The sequence below is a fragment of the Tenrec ecaudatus genome, chromosome 2, assembly GCF_050624435.1.
Source record: "Tenrec ecaudatus isolate mTenEca1 chromosome 2, mTenEca1.hap1, whole genome shotgun sequence".
Lineage (NCBI taxonomy): Eukaryota > Metazoa > Chordata > Mammalia > Afrosoricida > Tenrecidae > Tenrec > Tenrec ecaudatus.
Genome location: NC_134531.1, coordinates 27649327 through 27664224, shown reverse-complemented (window position 1 = coordinate 27664224; position 14898 = coordinate 27649327).

Below are 14898 nucleotides of genomic sequence, written 5' to 3'. Positions count from 1 at the left end.
TGCCGTGTGCTTCTCAGCTAGATGGCCGCTTGTTTATCTTCAAGCCTTTAAAACCCCAGATGCTACACCTTTTGATAGCCATGCACCATCAGCTTTCTTCACCACATTTGCTTATGCACCTGTTTTGTTCAGCGATTGTGTCAGGAAAGGTGAGCATCACAGAATGTCAGGTTATTAGAACAAAGTGTTCTTGCATTGAGGGAGTACTTGTGTGGAGGCCCAAGGTCCGCCTGCTGCCTTAAAACTTAGCAAATTAAAAATATATACATAGTTCTATTTCCCTCTCATTTTATATAAATATATTTACAGATAGTCGGGCCTATATTTAGATCTCTGTAAATGTCCATCACCTTCTAGTTCTTTCCTTAATTTCCTTTTACTTTCCTCTCATCCCACTATCATGTTTGGCCTTTATTCAATATCTCTGGTCTACATTGCCCTTGATCAAGCCTCACCAGGCATCCCATGGCCTCCTTGCCATCAATTTTAAATCACTTATTTCCTTGACGATCTGTTTTTACACACACTTTCATTTTCCCCTCCTTCCTGTCTCCTGTGTTCCCTTGAAACCATTTACCCTGTTGTTTTCTCTTCTGGATTGTTTATCCCACCTGTCTTATCTAGACAGACATGCAGAGACAATAATGAACATAAAAACAAAACAGAGCAAAACAAAACAACCAAAACCAACGGCCAAAAGAAAAGCCTATAAATAGTTCCAGGTCTGTTTGCTGATCTTTAGGATTGTTTTCTGGTCATGTCAGATGAGGTACCATGCCCTAGCCCCAAAGTCTATTTATGGGATTTCCTGAGAACTTCATTGCTATGCTCCCCTTGCTGCTCTGTTGCATATCCTCAGTGTTTCACCCAGGTGTGGTGGGGTCGTGCAGGGGTCAGCTCGGGCACAAATCTCATACTGTGTCTCCAGTGTTGTGTCCCATAGTGCTGTGAGTCAGTGAGGAAGGCCGTGTCTCACAGTGTGGCCAGCCCAGCCCTATGGTCCTCTTTAAGCATTTGCTGCTCTGAGCAGGAATATCATCCTCAGAGATTAGTATGTCAGGCTGTGTTCCACTCTCTCTCCTTCCCTCTTTGTTTTCTCCTGTTCTTCGGAGGTGGGGATGGGGAATGGTGTTCATGTATTTGAGATTGGCATCAGTCCTGCAGACACCAAGTAATCTTCTCTTGATCTCTTCTAAATGTTTAAGTGGAAATGAAAACTCTCCAAGTCTCACTTACTTAATTCTATTTACTTAGAAAGATTAGTGAAGGATAGATGATCTCACTACAGTTAAACTACAGGCATAAGTACCTGGCTAATAAATACTCTCCTTGAACGTGCTATGTCTCCCATAAGAAATGTTGTCGAACATATATCTGCCCCCCTCCAGCTAGGTATATGAGAGAAGGCTAATCCAATTTCCCACCAGCCATAGGCTGATTCCTAGGATGCTGAAGGCAGACATGCCTGTGCCTTCCAACTTTCTTAAATCTACTCTGTTACCAAATATTCCCCTCTATTTCTCTGTTGGGTTCAATAGTCTGTTTGCATCATCACACAGAACTCACAGAAAATCATCAGAATGGGATTTATCATGAAATCTAACACATCACAACATGCCAAGATCAGGAAACCTTAAGGGTAGATTTATCCACAGTAGCGCCCCTTCTCATTAATATCAACAATACATTTTTCTCTGGTCCTGAGCCTTTCAATCACAGCTTGGCAAATATTGTAAATCTCACAGAGACTGCATATGCAAACCAGCCTGCTGTCCAAAGACACACAGTCCAAAGACACTCCTGTCCAAAGACACACAATCCTCGGTGTCATGTACTCGGTGCTCTGGCCTCCACTACATCTCTTGCCTATGCCACTCCATGCAGGGATCTAATCAGATTCCACTCTTGGCTTTTCTTCTTGCTGATTGTGGGATTCTCTTTTTCTGTTGCCTCTTGATTTCTCTACACCAGCAGGACAAATCGACACTACCTGAATTAAAGTGCTCTATTTGAAGGTTCTCACATTTAGTGGGGGTTACAAAGACTGAATAGAAGAGCTATGCAGAATAATTTCACTTCATGAAAGGTAAAAAAAATACATCCAATTATCTATTTTATTTCTTATGTATGATCTTACAATTAAGGCTGCCTTAATAGTCTGTATTAGAAGGTTTAAAGTTACTATAATGATACTAAAAGATAAATTAAAAGATTTTTAAAAGCCACCAAACTCACTGCCCCTTGAGTTGTTTCTAAGCTGACATGACCCTATAAGACAGAGTAGAACTTCTCTGTTGGGTTTCTAAAATTGCAACTCTTTACAGGACTAGAAAGCCTCATCTTTCCTCCAAGTAGTAGATTCTGGTTTTGAACTTCTGACCTGTGATTAGCAGACCAATGCAAAACTACTGTAGAAACACATGTCACATTTATTCATCTACCAAATTCATTTACTGTCTCTCATTTTTATATGGGGAGTTGGTGGTAATAATTATGAATTATCTTCAAAATATATATAAACATAAACATAAGTTTAGATGACTTTATTATGTTATAATTTTTGCATTGAACAATAGAGAATTAGAGTTAGAATAGAGAACTCTTCTCAATATTGCAAATTAAACTAATGAATAAGTGAAAATGTATTCATCTAAGAAAAATCACCCAAACAATGTATAGGCATATTCAAAAGGTACTTCATTTATCATAGACAACATTGTGTTGTTTTTGTACTTTAAATCATAATGTAAACTTATATTTGCTTTGCAGAAAAAGAAAACAAAGATGACAAATTTATCCTAGTTGTTCCCCTTAGGGAATTTGGAGAATAGAGTAATTTGCAAAATGAAGGATTCTTACACTTCTGTTTACTTAGCAAAAGTAAATTTCACTTTAATTTTTAGAAAAAAGTTAAAAATTGAATAATAAAAATTATGTTATATCTGTGTATATATAAAAGATAGCTTTAATGAAACCAACCTACATATTATAAAATATGTCTAGATAGAGATTTGAAATTTGAGAAAATTATAAACTAGAAATTTAATATTATGTGAACGTTTTGTTATTGAAATATAGGACAAAGTGATGGGGAAACCAAGTTTTTACATATTATATATATATATATATATATATATATATATATATATATATATATATATATATATATTTAAGTATAGTAATGCAAACATGTAGAGAGGATTTGTAAAACTGAAAAGCATTTCTCTAGAGGAGAGCCATTTTAAATAATTTCATTTTGTGTTTTAAATGACAAAATATGAAACTACTTAAAACTCATGAGTGACTTGAAATTGTTGGTTGCTCCTGTTTAAATCTGGATGAAAAAGAGGTTTTTTGCTTGACATACACCTTAAAGACCTTTTAGCGGGAGCCCAGGGAGCAATGCCTGTCATTATTGCTCAGTATGCCTCAGGATGGAGGAGAAATGAACAAAAATCTATCCCTGAGGCCTGAATACGCTCTGTGACTGTCTGGCCCAGAGAAGCAGAGGAGCCATGGATCAATTCGCTAACTACGACACAAGGTCTCCTAGTCTCTCAGACAATGCTACAGAAGGTTTGAACTTCATGTTTTTTTAAAGATCAGGCGTGCTTCATTCCCAAATATCTGGAGGTTACAATTGCAATAACGATGTAACTTTTTTTCTGAGGCGTGCATCCACTGCCCGCATTCAAAGTTGGATAGCTCCCCCATTTCTATCTCTACCACCTTAACGACAAAGCTCTCTAAATGTAAACAGTGTGGGCAATGATGACTTCATGCAACAAAGAAAAAGAAAATGAACACTTAAGGGCATGTAGGACTTGCTTAAAATGAACCAAAACAAAAAGGATGTACCTTGGTAGTGATGCATTTTGTATCTACTTAATTGTCCACATTAGAAATAATTGAAGGTTTCACCTAGAACTACTTATAGCAAACATAAATTGTTAGTAGATAACACTATTGAAATTATAAGATAGTACTAATAAATAAGGAAAATTATATATGATTGGTAAGAGGTAAAGTACATAACCAAATAATTCACAAAATACAGATAAATATATCTAGGGAAAGTTGTTCTAATATTTCAGAAGTCAGTCATTTTATATACAAATATCCATTCTATCTAACTCAACACACAGAATAAGACATAAAGGCCACAGGCATACTAAAAGAAAAAAGAAGGAACCATACACACAAATAGAGAAAAACAATAGCATCAACGATCAAGAATATTTCCTCTAACAGAATGGCTAGTGGTTTGATTGCCAACCTTGTTGCATAACACTAAGCCACCATTAAGTATGATCTGATGCTCCCCCTTCTCATGTATCCCCTTCTTTTATCAGTTTTGTGTTTTCTTCATTCGAATGTCAAGCCCTTTCCAATATTCACAGAGTACACACATACGCACTTGCACACGCACATGCACACGTACACATAAACGTGTAGATGTCTGGGATGATACATCCCCCCAGTAGAACACATTGTTGCAGTTGAAGTAATAGCTTTTACACCAGAGAAGACCTATCCCACATGACTGGGAAAGTCATTGATTTCTGTCCAGCCACGCTTTCTTAATTTCATCTGCATTTTGACACTACCTGTAAGTAGTTGCTGAGCGGTGGAATATCACTGCCATAGGGTCCATACAGACTCACAGAGACTCTACTGTAGAGGGTAGAACTGCCTCTGTGAGTTTCTGAGACTAAAAACACCTCTTTCTACCATAGGATGTTAACAAGCCTACCTACTATCAATCCTGATGTCATACTTTTCTTTATATAATGCAGGTTCTCTGATAATTTGCTCAGCATATAGTTTAAACAAGGATGGTAAGAAGATACAACATTGACACAAACCTTTCCTGATTTCAAACCTTTGTTCTTTTTGCACAACTGCCTTTTGATCCGGGTACCAATTCCAAATGAGTACAATGAAGTGTTGCAGCGCAGAGAAGTGTCCCATTCTCCAATGCCTTTGCATCATCAAGTAAACTCAAGTAAACACCTTTCTGGTATTCTGCTTTGAAACAAGATGCATCTGAAATCAGTAATGACATCCATCTTTCCCTTCTCCTCTTCTGAATCTGACCTGAACCTCTGGCAATTCCCTGTCAATGTACGGCTGCAACCATTGTTGGATGATCTGGAAAAAAAAAACTTTAATTGTGTGAGATATCCATGATAGTGTGCTATGATTTGAGAATTCTGTTTTTTCTTCTTTTGGAACAGGAACATTGCACCTTTCTTTGGAATGGGGACAAATATGGATCACTTCTAGTCAGGTGGCCAGGTAACTGTCTTCCAAATTTCCTGGCATAGATGAATGAGTGCTCCTTCATCTTTCTGAAACTTTTCACTTGGTATCCCACCAATACCTGTAGCCTTGTTGTTGGCCAATGCATTTAGTACAACTTGAAATTCTTCTGCCAGCACCATTTACTCTCAAATACTAGTAAAATAGTGGAGTGTTGAGTAGTTCTTTCTGGTACAGGGTTGTTTTCTTTACACCTTCTCTTGAGGCTTCCTGCACCATTCAATATTTTACCTACAGAATGGTTCCACTCCCACAGGTCTCACTGTACTCTCAAATCATGGCTGATGCCCTCCAAGAAACAATGTCATCTTCAGTCACATTTTGGATGACCATGGCCCTGAGAGGTCCATCTGCTGGTCATTCATCTGACAATCTTTTTCCATTGTTTAAACTTTGAGTATATGAAAATGCCCCGAAGTTATGCATAGGGTTTTCAGTGACTCCATCTTCCAAAGTGAGGAGCTGACTCCATCGTTGTTGTCTTTTCTTTGTGTGGAAGCTCTGCTGAAACCTGTTCACTTCGGGTGACACAGATGGCATGTGAAATACCAGTGACATGGCTTCCACTTTCACCGCAACACACAAGCCACTCCCGTATGTCACAGACAGAAAGGTTGTGGGACTGCAGCAATACATGGATGCTCATTGACAAGCCATATTAAAAAGTGAGGGGTGCGATTGCTATGATTTCTTGTGCCTTTGGTTTCTTCCGCTCAACAGCAGGCTTACGTTCATGCAAGACGATTCTATTGTTTAAAGGATTTTTTCATCATCTATGTGGTATATCCCATTAAAGTCTGGACTAGGATTACAATGGTGAAGTATTTTGTGTATAAAACCTATCTAACTTAAATACAACAGCAACTTAGACTCATTTAAAAAACTAGAACCACAATTTATTTAATAATAGTGTGCTAAATAATCATTGTGCTCACGCTTTCACAATTTATACTAACTTTAAAATATTTTTATATCTGTAGAGTTAAGAGAATGTCTTCCTCTTCTTAAGCATTATATGTTTTTAACACAATGAAGAATATTAACATTACTGCTTAATGCATCCCTAGTGCTAAATCCTAGAATTTATGGGGGTTAATGAATCTGTTCTTTTACTTGCTAAATAAAATGTGTCCCCTTAGATCATGGTTACCATTTCTTAATTAAGAATCACTAAAGTGCCATCAAAATGTATGTAATTTATTCCATTTTTATTATTGGACTGAGAATTTCACCAGTGAATAAAATGTGTTAATCTGAAGGAAAATGGAAATGAATATTTTAAGGCTTGATGAAAAATATTCATTTCTGAAATTTCATAATAAAGCAATGCTATAATGTTAATAAAGAGTATCACTTAATATTTCATTCAGTGTGGGCACTAGCTAATATTTGATATATACATACACACCCATGAATATGCTCACATATAAGGATTGTTTTCTTAGAACATGGTTGTTACCTGTAAAATGTATCTTCTACTTTTATTTGGTTGGTTATTTGTCTTATAACAATTTCCTTTGAATGAACATTTTTTTAAATTGCTCTTGAAACTTATTTTGTTACTATAAGGGTAAGTGAAAATAAAAGCATCCTACAAAGCCTTATGAACTTTTATGATAATTAAGTTTGTGTCAACTTGGCTGGACCAAGGTTTTCAGTAGTTAGCAGTTGAGGACCCCCGAGTATGTGACCTAACCTAATGTAAACAACTCTGTAATGAGATCTGTTGTCAGCAACCAGACAGTTATGGGAAGATTAAAGTGCATTGCAAACCCTACTCTGGTCACAGTTCTTTTGGTATTTCATCAGGGATGTAGGCCAATATATATTTATTCTGTGGTGAACTTCTTCATTTTTCACTAATGTGTATCCTAGCTATGAGTTATCAATTTCTGGTGCTTCAGACTTCAGTCAACAGCCCACCATTGCCTCTGACCCTGGGAACCATCAGAAGTCTATCATCTCACCTACTGACCTCAGATTCATCTACCCCTGTGTCCATGAGCCTCTTGTCATTCTGCTTTTGAGTTGGTTTTCTTGCTTCCTGCATCATCAGTCCCTACAGCTTAACCTTTGACCCCCACAGACTTGAATGGTGCTGGACTGTTCCACTTCTAAAGCTGGGCTTGGTAAAGTGGAGGGGCAGAAAAAAAAAAGAGGAAGGCCCTCAAGGTTATGGATTGGCACCATGGTTGCAACAATGGGTTCAAGAATAAAATAATTTTCAGGACAGTTTAGGATCAGGCAGTGTTTTCTTCTGTTGTGCATAAGGGTGCAATGTATTAAAATGGACTCAACCACACCTAACAAAAGCAAAGACAATTGTGTCAGTCACTTTCTTGATATACATTTCTGGATATAAATAATATAATGATAGAAAGTGATAGAGATACAAAGAGAGAGAGAGAGTTTATGGGAGAGATATTGGTTTTGTTCTTGTTAAACTGTGAATGAATAAATGTAGTGTCAATTAAATAAATAAATAACCTTCAGTATAATACCTGTGGTCTTTTTATTACCAAATAAGATTTTAAGAAATGTATTCATAAACACTCTAGTTTCTCTAGTTAACTAGAGAAACAAATCCAGTGACTCTTATATATATGAGAGATTTATAACAAGAAGTTATTATATAACAAGAAAACATCCCAGACTGGTCCAACTTGAGTCCATAGTCTGGTACTAGTTCATTAAGTCCCTCTTTAGCCTCATGTAGCCTCATGCAATGATGCAGAATGCGGGAAGGTCACAGGCTGGTGGGTGCAAGGTCACGTGGATCCAAAGGCAGTGGAAGCACCACAGGGCTCTGGCAGGTGTCCTAGTTCCCTGAAGACGGAGAGAGAAGGTTCCCGGGGCCCTCCTTATGAGAAGGCCATGCCCATAAGGAGGCACTCTCAGGCTGGGAACTTATTCACCGTGTGAATACCACCCTATACTTCGTATGTCTTAAAGTTGACATGAAGTTATGTAACCACCACACCCTCGTAATCCTATTGCGTCTTTTATAGAAATATATGAATACATCCTTTGGCATGCCAAAAAACGCTGACCTTCTCAGAGGATCATTCCTTGTTGGATTTAATCGGCCCAGTAGATTGACTCAGAAAGCACTATTGTGATTGAAATTACCATTTTTTTTATCCTGAATTCAGTGTTACAAGTCAAAGAATATATTTTATTATAATGAGGTTAGGAAACAATCTGAAAAAAAATGGTCTGGATCCATCTGCTGATCATAGACAGCCTTAAATATGTTTTGCTTGAATTAAACCTATGCATCTCTCAACTTGAACCTCGGTTTTGTTTTCAGGTATGAATTGGAAGCCCAATAACAATTTTGACTTTCCTTTATATCACTCACCTAAAAATAAAGCCATTAGGCCTTTCAGTTCTAGTCTTAATTGCACCTAGTTAGTTGAATGTTACATGTTACATACCACCAGTCCCCAGTTCTGACCTGTACTAGATTGGCTGGAGTAGTCTTTTCACAAGGTGACCTTTATGGGGATTGGCTTATGGTCTCTGACAAATGTGATGTTGGCCACGGGGGTTCCATCCTATGATTAAATTTGACCTGGCTAGTTGAGGTTCTCACCAAATAATTGCTAACTCCAGAACACAGAGGGTTAGACTGTTCTTCCTGATTATGAAAAATGAGAATAAGAAAGCATTACATACCAGAAGTTTTATTCTCTGACTTTCCAAGTCAAGGGTAAATGGAGGCATAGACTATGAGGCTTCTAGAAGAAGCAGAAACAGCTAGCTGTCCCAGAGAACGACAAAACTAAATCCACAACCCTCAAGTCAATTTCTACTCATATTTACGTACATTTTTCAAGACTATAAATCTTCACGTGAGCATTCATCCTCATTTCCCTCCTTTGGAGAAGCTACCAGAATCAACTACTGTCTTTGTGTTTAGTAGCTTAATGCCTAACACACAATACCATGGGGATCCCTTGGATAACAGCAGCATAGTGTAAAACTGACCCAGGAGGAAATTGGGAGGAATGGCTTGTTTCCATGTCCACCGAATGACATAAGGGGGTATGCTATTGATATCAAGAAGTTTTGTTGGAAAGCTTCCTGATGTTTAAGAAAGAACAGTTGGCATGGGTAAGCAAGTATTCTTTGGTATAGGAGTCTCCTTTAACACACTGAGGTCCCGTGTGGAATCTCTCACAAACTTATATTTTTTAATATTCTCATTTCTCTGGATAGTTTACCTTTATCGACTTCTTGGTTATTTAAATGATCACTGCGGCTATGCAGTTGCCATGGGTTCTTAATGGACGTGTGCTAACAGGAGACCAGCTTAGTGGGAAAGATGGCGATAGAGATATGCTTCACCTATGCCTCATAGGAACCAGCTTGGTGCTAATTCTTCTTGCCATGGTTATCAGTGATGATGATGAAGGCTACAATGGTTAGGTTTGGTGCCAACCTGGCCATACATGTAAGAGTAGAGTCTAACCTATCAGGTCACAGCCTGATGCCACCTCCTGGGAGATATCATCTTTTTATGAGAGACACTATGTAGAATTGCCCTCTCTCTAACTCCTCTTCTACTCCTGGCTTAATTGAATCCTAAATCTGGCATCTTAATCTGGAAGCCCATATGATCTTCTGACCCTGGGAGTTATCAGCCGGCCATCTGTCGTATTCTGCCAATCTTGGATTTCTGAGATTCTGCACCCACTGGCCAGATACCCGCTCAGTCTTCCAGCTTTATGAGCCAGCAAATGCATATGTCTGGAAGGGTATTTAATATCTGACCTGATGTTGGACTCAGCTGATCTGATTCCTTGATATAAATTTATTTTTTGATATAAAGTACTTTCCTATACATCCATGAGTATTAGGGACATTGTTTCTCTAGGAGACCCAGTATACCACATTGTCCCCCAAATTTCACCATTTACAATGATTGGCAGAATTATCTGACCTCCAGATCAGATGCCTTTCCTGATTCCTGGATTGGGGGGGGGGGATGCTAAAAGTATTTTAAGTCAAACTTAAATCATAGTTAAGCATTTCTTTGATTGAATTCATAAACATTTTAAATCACCAATAAAGACCATTTTAAAGTATATAATATGGCATTGTTCCATTAAAATTACATTTAATGTATTATTTTATTTACAAAAATAAATAATATGCTCAAACTTTCAATAAGCACTCAAAACTTGGTTAAGTTTTTCACTGTAAGCTTTATACTGATAAGTGCATGGAGCTATGTTAGAGAAAGAATGGGGAGTAAAATTTGAGCGAAAATGAGGGAAATGCAGCAATGAAAAGACGGGTTGTTTGGAGAGTTCCACTGGCATTTGATTCGAGCACAGACCTACCTGATGGGAAAGAAGGCTGGCTGGTCTCAGTTTAAAATGTTGTCCAGATATTGAGCCTACAGACACTGGTTAATCCAAAGAGCTGACTGTTGAGGATGTGTGAAGTTGTCACCTTGTCTGAAGTGAAGGGAGGCATATGTGAAGTCTGAAGCTGGCATGCAGTATCCTTTTGCCATTACTCGGTTGGCTAGTGTTGAGTTGACTAGAACCTTGCAGGGGAGATGTTGTATACTCTGAAGGAACACAGGACAAGATCACCTTGGTTCCATGTTCATGGCCATGGGAGAATGCTGATGGCTAAGCCATGGGTGCTGATGAAACAATGGCTGGTTTGTCTCTCTGCCTTAGATAAATGGACCCTTGTCTCCTGTTCCCTGACTAAAGCTGCAGAAGGCAAATATATGAATTGCTTTATGTTCTAAGCCTCATCTTCCCCTCCTGTCAATGAATACCTTGGCTGATGTATTAATGATTCTTTGTAAACCTTCAAATTGTGAGTGGTCTTCTTGTGTGTAAAACCTGTCATGTGTTGCAAGCTACATGAAGGGACTCTATTTAAGCCTGCCCCTAATAAAGTTTGGGACTCTGAAGGATGCTTCAGGGACCACCTTGCCTAACTATATCTATATATTTTCTTATCTATAAGTTTTCTCATTGCATATCTTTACCATCTCAAACCTGTTAGTAATGCATGATAAGACCTGGTCTCTATGTTATCTTCCAGAACCTGACCAAATGAAGATAGATATGTCTGATGCTTGAGCTGGTATTAATTGCTACAACTTCTAAGAAGAAGGTTATGTAGACAGAAGCTCAAAGTCTAAACTAGAATGAATTCCCTTACATCAAAGAGCATGCTCATCTACTCAGACTGCTGACTTACTTGGGGTGGGAAAATTAGAAATTAGATATAAAAAATGAGGGGCAATGGATGCATGACTTGACCAGCTTCCAAGCTTTCCTGAGTGAGTGCGGTCTCAAAATGAGGGACCTAGGGGGAATTCCCACTAGTTTCTTCTTTTCATGATGAGTCTGGGAAGAGAAAGTGAGGGAATAAGTTGATAGGATGGTGTGATCCATTTGTCAGTAGTATTATCGTAATTAATTTCTACTGTAATAACTATCATTGTGAAAATTATTGTGAAATGAGAGAGTTCACTCTTCATGTGGAAAAGGGACAATAGCTAAAGGAGCCACAGGGTGGCTCCTTTGAGCATGTACCAAAGTACATGAGACGAAATCTCAGCAGTTTAACTTCTAAGGCGCCTTCTAGCTGGACATCTAGAAAAAGAGATTTCTGTTTTTCTGGCAGGCATAGTACTATCAAAATTCTTCACCAGCACCATAATCAAAATACATTGATTCTTCTTCAATTTACCATATTAGTTTCCAACTCTTACTTGAATAGAGGTGATTTAAAATCCCCTGATTTGAGTCAGTAATACTTCCGTCCTCAAAGTGGCAGCCTTGCTTTTCAATACTTTCAAGGGTTGGTTTATAGCAGACTTTGTCCAGTGGGATTTGTACTTTGATCACATAACTGCTGCTTCCAAGAACATTGGTTGTGGATCAAAGCAAGATTACATTCTTTATGCTGGTCCTGTACAGATAACTTGTTTACATTGAGCTGCAATCTGTACTGAAGGTTGGAGTCTCTGATCTTCATCAGCAAGTGCTTCAGGACTCTTCATTTTCAAAAGGTAAGTTTTCATTTCCTGAAAATTAAAGAAATGATAATAAAGTTTCCTTCAATTCTGATACCGTGTTTTTTAAAATACATAGTCCAGTCTTTGCTATCACTTGTTTTATATTCTTGGGATTATGCTCAACATATAGATAAAATTAATACGGTAAAAGGAGTCAACCCTGAGACGAACATTCCTTGATTTTAAGGCACTCATTATCCTCATCTTTACTTCTAATGACTTTCTCTTGATCTATCTACAGGTTCCACATGAGTACAATGAATCAATTTGGAATTCCCTTCCTTAATATATCCATAAATTGGCTATGCCTTAGTCATTAAAACACAAGTAAAAATCGTGCTGATCTTATTTACTTTCATGAAAGTCCAACTGACACCAGCAACGATGCCCCTTGTTTCACACACTTCTGAATCTGACTTGAAGGTCTGGAAGCTCCCAAGCCATCGCACTGTGGTAACTGTTGAACGATTTTCACCAAAACTATACTTCCAAGTGTTATTAACAATCATATTTTACAAACCCCATATTCTATTGGGTCACATTCCTCTGGAATGGTTTAATATATGCATCATTTCCAGTCAGTTGACCAGGTAGCTATTTTCCAGGTATCTTGGCATACGTGAATGAATGCTTCTACTGCTTTATCAGCTTGTTGAAAGACTTCAGTACCTGGGTCTGTGATTTTTGCCAATGACTTCAGGGCAGCTTGAATTTCTTCCTTCAGTATCATTTTTTTTCTTGATCATACAAAGAAATGCCCCCTTGAAAACAGAATTGTGCTGGTTGGAGTAGAGCTTTCACTGTAGGCATTTTCCCATTAGGCGAACCCTGAACAAACCCACTCTGAGTCAGTGTACTCCGTGGCGCCCCCTGGGAACATCCTCTCTGGTCACAGTGAACGATTGCATAAAAGCAGCTGGACCAACGCCTCATTTGTTGTGATGGCCAGTTTAAGAGAATAGTTGACAAATGTGAGATTTTGGTTCCCACTTGGAAAAAATGTCACAGAATCTGTTGAAATGTTGAATCCAGCTTACAAGAACAGTATAATGGAAAAAAAAACCAACTCAAGTGTATGCAAATGTCGACTTTTAGTGCTTTGGGAATTATTCCACCAGGTCAGACTGTTACTATTTAGAGATTCTGAAAAGATTGCATAACTGTGTAACAAAAAAGGCCTGATTTGTGGCAGACTGGGGATTGGTTTTGCCACCACATCAATGACCTGCTCACACAGCCATCTGAGTGTACCAGTTTTGGGCCCAGCACTCCATGCCTCTCTTTCCCCAATTATCTTGCTCATTTAACCTTGCTCTGTGTGACTTCTGTTGTTTCTATGATGAAAAGGGGCAGGAAAGGAGAGCGATTTGGTGACATAGAAGGAATGAAGAAGAAAACAAAGGGGATACTATCCGCCATCCAGATGGGTTTGAAAAATGTTTCCAAGAATGGAACAGCAGATTTTACAAAGGTGCTAAGTGTAATGGGGAATATTTTGAAGGTGATAAGGTTGTTTTGTACAAAAAATTTAAATGCATAACTTTGAAAAAAATTCGTGGGGGGCGGGGGTTGGGAGTTACCCCCTTGTATGCTATCTCTTGAAGTAGTTGAATATTGATCAGTACTTTTGGGGATAGTATGACAGTTACATTTTATGTCAACTTGCACTGATGTAGTGACAGAGTCCAACCTGCCAGTCAGTTCACAGTCTGATGATGACTCTTGGGAGGTGTGGTTTTAAGAGAGACACTACAGATGGTTTCTCTCCCTCCCTCTCTCTACTCTCACTCTCTCTTCCCTCCTTTGCCTTCCAGATTGCTAGGCTTTTGTGCCTGCCTCCAAGGTAATCCCCGCCTAGGCTGCCTGACCCTGAGATCCGCTGGCACCCTGTCTGTCCCCAGTTACCTTGGAACAATCAGATTGTGCACCCCCAGTCTGTGGTCTTCTAGTATCCCGCTTCACTTGCCTCAGCCTGGAGCTACTGTGTCTGAAGAGTCCTCCGGCCATCGCTGAACACAGAGATTTAAATAGGACTGGTCTGAGATGCCTTCTGGATATAAGATTATGTCTTAATATAAAATTTTTATACATATATACATGTCACTGGTTTTATTTTTCTAGCTATCCCAGCCTAACACATACAGTGACTTCATAGTTAATCTATTTTATAATTTAACCACTTTATTGGCTTATAAGTCATAAATCATATAATTCAATAGTTCAATTATGTTATGAAGTGTTTAACTATCATCACCACAAACAACTTTAAAACATTTTCCTCCTTAATTTAGTGTCATTGTTATTAGTTCTCCATTTCCCCACATCCTCCCCTGCCACACCCTCAAGGAGCCATTAATCCAGCTACAGTCTCTATAGATTGATCTATCCTGGATTTCATATACAGAAAAGACATCGACAAATCAAAAGAAAATAATAACAACATTAACAAAGTAAAACAGAGAAAAACCTCAGTTGAAAAGAAAGCAGAAGATATTAAGAGCTAGAACAATTTACAATGTGTT